A 7517-nucleotide genomic window follows, 5' to 3' on the forward strand; every position below is an offset into this window, starting at 1 on the left:
CAGTAGGGAACTGTCAGAGGCACTGGGGACACCACTGCTCCCTTGAGTGGTTTATAAGTACCTGCCATGCCACAGACTAACCAGTAAGTGGAGTCTGTGACCTATGCCCTTGTGCCCAGGCTACTTCTGGTCACATGAGCCCACTGGACTCTGAATTACTGACTCACCTAGAAAGGTTCCAGGTATCATTATTACCCTTTGTCCATTTCCTCTTTCCTTCTCCAGGAATCCAGTGCCTATCCCAGATCAGACCCTGTATGACCATCTCCTTTACTCTTGTTTCTCACTTCCCATGGGGTCATTTTTATAACTGTAAGGAAAGAGCCAGGAGAAAACCCTGATGCCCACAGAGGACAGGAGTTGGTGCAGCTGTTAGTATGAGCACATGCTATGCTGCAGTGAGCCAGGTGTGGCTCCCACCCACCTGGGGCACACAAGCTAGTGGAGAGAAAAGGAGATTAAATAAGTGGTTACAGGGGAACATGTATTAGCAATCAGGAAACTCAGAGAGCAGGTGAGTTTAAACCAGGGGCCCTGCTGTGTTCTGGAGCGGCGTTGCTGGGGCTGGTGGCTGCTAGTGTCAGGCCTGAGAATAGCAATCATGTTCGCCTTTTCCTGCCTGGATCCCAGCAACAATGAGTGCTGCTGGGGAGTCTCACCTGCATAGGTGAAGCATTCACCTTCCCCAGATGACAATCTTGGATCTAGCAATTGGGAGGCAGCAGACTTGGGGAGTGAAGAGAGAAAACCGAAGTTCTTCAGACTTGTAGGTGCAAGGAAGAAAAAAAGCACGGGTCATCTTGTTATAGGAGATCACAAATCAACATCCCATTTTCGAACAGGGGAAAAAAGACAGGAAAATTAATGAACTGGGGTCTCAATATCAGCCAAGTATGGACAGTGAACTATCAGGGAGATATGACGACACTGTGGACTTGGCTTCAGCAAGACAGAAGATCGTGATGGAGAAGGGGATGTGGCTGCCAGTGATGCTGCTGCTGCTGATGATGATGATGATGATGATGATGATGGTGATGATGATTCACCTGGTCCTGCAAGTCCAGATGATTCTGAAAGTGATTCAGCATCAGAAAAAGAAGAATCTGCTGAAGAACTCCAAGCTACTGAGCACCCTGGTGAAGTGGAAGATCCCAAATGCACAAAATATGCAAAAGGAACTATAAAATGATCTTTGTCAAATCCAGTAGCTCATAACTCCCAAATGCTTGGCTTCTGTACTAAAACTAAGCCTTACTGTTATAATGCACAGTGGAGGATTGCTTGGAGAGCACAGAGCTTTGTATTATAATTTTTAAAGGCCCTGTTAAATAACCACTGCTCATCCTTTGATCACTAAAAGGAGTAAACTGGGGTAGGAGTAAACTGTTAAATAATTACAAGGTGTATAATTTCAAATGTAATGGGTTACACTTGTCTGGGCATGATTATAACCATTTTTGTAAAGAGCAAGTGTTGTGTAAAATAAGAAATAAATGCAGTACTCAGCATCCTTTCATACCAGCATCATCAGCCCTCCAGTCTCACCTTTTACCCCTACAGTTGCATTTGGGAGTACATTTTTTGCTTGTGTTAGCTGTTTGATCTTTTTTCCTTTCATACTCTTCTCTTATAAAAGTTTATGTGGTACTGCGAGATGTTTATGAAAAATATTCTTTAGTTATACTTTGTTACTGTAGAACTACTTAACATGAGTATTTCTGCTGTCCATCACAATCTAAAATACTGTTGGCAAAAGATTAGATACTTAGTTTACTCTTACTCTTAATTTAGCGCTTCTCTTTTGGACCACAGTAACATGAGAACAAGTATATTAACACCTGATAGGATGAAATTACAACTGTCATACATTTGGAATGTTATGACCCCAAAGAGTCTTTACATAATTTATTTGGATTGTTTGTTTGTTTGTTCATTTGTTTGTTTTCAGACAGGGTCTCACTATGTAGTTCATGCTGGCCTTGAACTCATGTAGCCCAGGCTGGGCTTAAATTCATGGTAATCCTTCTGCCTCAGCATCTCAAGTGCTGGGATTACAGGCATGCATTACCAAACCCAGTTTCCTTATATAATTTGAACTACACTGTATGTTAGATTTTTTATAAAGCTTGGCCAATTTTTACAGAAGAAAAATAGGTAAATAAATAAGCCAGAGGCCCTGCGTCAGTGTGGGGGGAGTGATCACCTTGCTAAGCTATGTTATGTAAGTGGGAAAGAGGCGCTTAGCAAGAGCCAAGGGGGTCTTCAAAGCCTACTGCTCCATCCTTACCAACAAACAGCAGTGTGGCCTTGGGCAGCTTCCTTCCCCTCAGGCCCTCTACCTTCTCACTCACACAATATGGGGTGGTCTGGGTCCCATTATGCTTCCTTCAAGCTGTAAAAGCCTATAACATCTTTGATACAAAAGAAAAATGTTCATTTTCTTTCATGTCCTAGAAAGGTATACATCGCTTAGTGGTAGAGCACTGGTTTAGCATGGGTAAGGCCCAGGGTTCCATCACCAGCTCTGCAGAAAAAAAGGAAAAGATTACTTGGGGAGGTTTCTGTCCTTGGTTCTTCTCTGAGCTGCCTGACGTCAGGAGTAGAGTCCAAGCTACCACATGCACCCCATTGCCCGGTATGGCATTTGGCACACAAGACGTGGGAGAAGAGTTCTGGATGAAACTTAATTGGAGGAAAATTAGGACTGAAGTGAGACGGTCACCACTTCACACCTATATACACATCACACTTGCACACCCACATGCACATGTACATAATGCACACCTTTCTTCTTCCTCCAGGAAACATTGCTCCTGCGTCCTGCCAAGCCCTTTGCAGCATAGCTATCACTGCCTGCCCATCTGTCTGCTTCTATGGTGCCTGCCCATGGACCTAAAACCCTCAAAGGGTTCATTTCCTGAGCCACCCTCCTCAGGTGAGGCACTCAAAAGGGGGCATGGGCAACAGATAAGCACCTCCCAGGGGCAGGCTCTGTGCCCTGCTGTGGACAGCTTGCTCAGAAGGTCACATTCCTGGCCAGGCCTCAGGGAAGGCAAAGAGGGCCAGCCCCACTTGAGCAAGACCCTCCTCCCACAGCCAGTTGTGTGACCTCACAGCAGGAGCTAAGGATTCTGCCATCTCTGTCCTTTCAGTCTATATCTTTTAGATATATATCTTTGATTCACACAATGTTAAGTCAGAGGTACCAGGAGGCACAAAGGTGGAAACCCTGAGATGAGATGACTGTCACTAAAGCCCCCATTCCCACTATCATACAACCCTATAGGGTGGGGGTAGCCCCTCCCATATTCAGATGAAGAGCGGAACTGACATTTACAGAGCACCCCCTGTGCACTCAGGGCTGTGCTGAGGAGCACATTGTTATCTTCTCATTTTATATTTGTTCTTCAACCCAAAGTGCCTGGTACAGATCAACCTGATGTTAGAGAAACTGAGGCCAAAGCCCAAACTGGACCAGGGAGAAAAATAAATTCTAAAATGGAAATGAAATTCAAGTTTTAAAAGGCTATCTGGCTAGAAAATGCTCAGATCTTCCATAAAACAGTATTCCATCAAGTACATAGGAAATGATTAAAGGAGACAGCCAACCTTTTCAGGCTTACATCTCACCAAGACTAATCTAGTCAATGCAGCAGTTATAAAATCATGGGGCCCATTAGAACACAAGTGGCAGGGGATCCAGGGAGGGATGGAGCCCAGGATAAAAGTGCAGCCAGGTGGGATCCGGGGAGACCTCACAGAGGAGACTTGCAGGTGAACAGCTTCTAGGCAGAGATATAGGATGAAATACAGGGTCAGCCAATGTGGCAGCAATAGATAGGAAAAGGCTAGAGAGGAGGCAGGGGGTTGGGGCAGGCAGGTACCATCATAAAGGCCCTCATGGGCCAGGCTGAGGATTCTGGACTCTAGTCCAAGGGAAGAAGACAGCCTTTGCAGAGATACACACAAGAGTAACAGCCTGGTGAGCATTTGTAAAAATATGACCTAGTGGTATAATGGACTGAAGAAGTGAAAATCTCAATGCAAGAAATAGAAGAGAAGCCCATGGCTGGGGCCAGGGATGTAGAGTCAGAAAGGATGCTGTCAGTACACTCAGGGGGGTTAAAGGAGGTTTTCGCAGGTGAGGTCCCAAGTTTAAAGAACACATATGTGCAAGACATTAGCAACAACAGCAAGTAGCATAGAGCAGAGCAAGACTCACCTGCATCTTTATTGTGTAATTCTTATACAGGTTGCTATCTCATATTTACATTCTTACATAGTGCCGTAACCAGCACATGCATGTTTACCTGTGATAAGTCATTTTTACATAATTGTATCCCACTGTGCACCTGTACTAGACAAGTGGGGTCAAGTCCTCAGGTGTCTTTAGATGCCCCTGAGCTTTGAAGGAGTCTGAGTGGTTCCCCACATTCCACCCCCTCAAAGATCAGGGATATATAAATGTAACATTTTATATGTAATAAGGCTAACTCCTTGTAAAAGTAACACCTTGTGCTGTAGTTAACAAATCAAGAGCCATGTGGTTTTGCAAAACCATTTTTTATTTGAACAGTTTTATCCATAAGCAACATCAAAGCCTGTTGAGTAACATTCAAGGCCTGGGCCATATGTTGAACAGGGCTTCAACCTAGAGGGCTAAGTTTATGGTCCTTGGCCCTGGTCAGATGCTATTCCTAGTGTCATCCCATATGCAGCAGTCAATATTTCTGGTCAGATGTTATCTCTAGCAGTCAACCATTGCAATGCCTGGTCAAGGAATCTGCTAAATCATTTCCCGGCAAGAACGTGTGCTTATGTCCTAATCTATGATAGCCTACATGGACAGCTTTTGGCCACATTCCTACATAGGTTAGTATCCCACAAGGGACAGTACCCGATCTGTTATTCCTGAGCTGCCCAAACCAGTAGTCAGACCATCAGCCCCCTCAAGATGGCCCAGCTGTCTGTGCACACATGTAGGGAGCCTTCCTCATGCATCACAAGCAATCACACTGTCCAAAACTCTGCTTATTGGCTTGACCTGCTTGTTCTGGTTCCAAACCAGAGTACTTCTGTACTGGACTGGACAGCGACTGCTGTCCATTGTGGGGTTGGGTCACAGCTAGACCCATCAGTATATCTAGTGTCAGCTGGAGGTAACTCTTTCCCTTTTATATAGGGACTAGGGGTCATGTCCTATAGTCTGTCCTCCTGGATGTGTTCCTGAGCCATGTACATCACAGGCCCCAAAATCATTGCCAGTTTGGCTGCCGACAGGCTAGCCAAGAAAGAGGCCCACTTTGGAGGTACATCCCCCAACACATGACAGTAGGGGCTGTGCCACTCCACTCCTGGCATGGGCTGTCCACATCCATACCCAGCCCTCTGTTCTGTGACTCCTCACAGGTGTGTAGAGCAACCTACAGCACTGCTGTCTCTCAGTCCAGGAATACCAGCTCTCAGCTCCCTGCCACAACTATGACCAAAACTCAACCCACTTCCCCTGTTTTTGCCACAGGCCCCAGGATGATGATGACCCAATCCATCATCATCCACACTGATGGTTAGGATAAATGGCAGATTAGGGTCAATGACTTATAGGGCTTGCACTTGTGTGACAGCCCTCTTTGAGTCCTGAAAAGCAGCTTCCACTGAGTCTGTGTAGTCCCATGCTGTGCCCCTTTTGGTTATCTAGTATAAGTGGCACAACAGGATAGCTAGGTGTGGTACATCTGCCAGAAACCTAGCAAGCCTACATACACCTATAATTGGCATACTATCATGGGTCTGGTCTTACCTAACCATACAATACCCAAGAATTTGACAAACAAGGCAGTTCCCTAGACCTTGTCTTTGTCCATGGCCCACCCCCATGCCAGCAATGCTTTCTTCAGACTGTGCACAGCAGCTTTGAAATCTACAAGGCAATCAGAGGTTAACGTAATATCAATACAAAACAGTGACACAGAGTATGGCTTGGCCCAGGTGACCAAGTCCTGGGCCACCAGGTTATGACACGAAGTTGGACTATGCAAATAGCCTTGTGGCAACATCTGGAAGGTCCAAAGTTTGCCTTCCTGGGGGAAGGCAAATTGGTCCTGACTGCCACTGTCAGGGTGAGACTTCACAGTCATTCACCACAATCCCTCTGGCTTCTGCAGGGGACATGCGGGAGGGCTCTGTGCAGGGAGTATCACCCCTGCTTTTTCCAATTTTAAGACAGTCTGTCCCATATCCTCATGGCCTCCAGGTAGCCAGCACTGGTCCACACACATAACCCATGTGGCCTGTGAGAGTCAGTGGTGCATGGTGTGAATGGCCTTGGACTATGGATTTTACAGTGCAAATTCGCAACTGGAATCCCCCTTGCATGGTGTTGAGCCGAGAGCCAGTCAGTATGTCCACCCCCACTATGTTTTCAGCAACTGGGGAAACGTAAATCATACAGGTGTGGGGACAAGCACCCAGTACCCAAAGTCACCTGCGCCTTCTGGGCCATGATGTAGTGACCTCCATACCCTTCTATGCATGTGGTAGGGCCTATAAAATGGTCTGAGTTGCCGTATATTAGTGTTGACTCAACTCTGGTATCCACCAATGCTAGTACATGCTGCACATTCTTGGGGACCAGTAAATAATCAATTCCACAGGTGGCCTCCAGGACCCCCAAGACCCTGGTACCTTGGCTTGCCTCATAATTGGGGTAAAAAGAGGCCAGTATCATTTCTTCCAGCTTCACTGGAGCTGCTTTGGCCATCTGGCCCTGGCCCATCAGTTGGTACTGCTACTCAGGACAGAACTGCCTCCAGAGTCAGCAACACATCCAAAGGCTGTCTGTCTAACTTATCTTTGGCCAGGCTGGCAGCCAACAGGTCTGTCCAGATCTAGAGCTGACTGACCTTCAGTGGCCCTACAGCCTGTCCTTGGGTAGACAGCCCCACTCACCCAGGCCCTCCTTCTTTTTCTCCTTTGATGGTACAGTTTTTGTAGATCTTGTCTTACTGTGGCGTTTCACTTCCACATCTCCCAGCCTGGCCAAGTCATCACAGTATCATGAATTGGGCAATCTATAAAGGGGGATAGAAGGGCTGCCACTGACCTGAATGTGCCAGCCAGCCAGGCTGACAGGATTATGTCCTTCATGCATGCCAGTAGTTCTTTATCTGGGCTGCAGTACTGCAGTGCAAACATGATCTGTCACATGCTCATTTACATAGCACAGTTATCGAGTCTAGATAGTAACCTGCTCCAGCAGGTCACCTGGATTCTGTCAAACCAGGCAAGGCACTGCCATCAGCCAGTTTATCACAGTCTGATTATCTGCTTCTGTCCTCTGCACATCCTGCAGAACCCATCTCATAGAAGAGGTGCTATGCTGGCTCTTTGGGACATCTCCTGTGGGCTTAACTGCATGTTATCAGCCCCGTCATCGCATAGCCATAGCAGCCATGCAGGCACTATTTCACCCAGCTTCTGCTTTGTTTTGCCAGCTCCCTCGTGGCTGTATAGGTTGT

General features: G+C 46.6%; 1 pseudogene; it reads left to right on the top strand.

The window, feature by feature from the left end:
• Positions 1 to 635: 635 nt before the first annotated feature.
• Positions 636 to 1215, top strand: LOC102024539 (annotated as a pseudogene).
• The last annotated feature ends 6302 nt before the right edge of the window (positions 1216 to 7517 follow it).

Source organism: Chinchilla lanigera, unplaced genomic scaffold (genome assembly GCF_000276665.1).
Source record: "Chinchilla lanigera isolate Chin_1 unplaced genomic scaffold, ChiLan1.0 scaffold00063, whole genome shotgun sequence".
Lineage (NCBI taxonomy): Eukaryota > Metazoa > Chordata > Mammalia > Rodentia > Chinchillidae > Chinchilla > Chinchilla lanigera.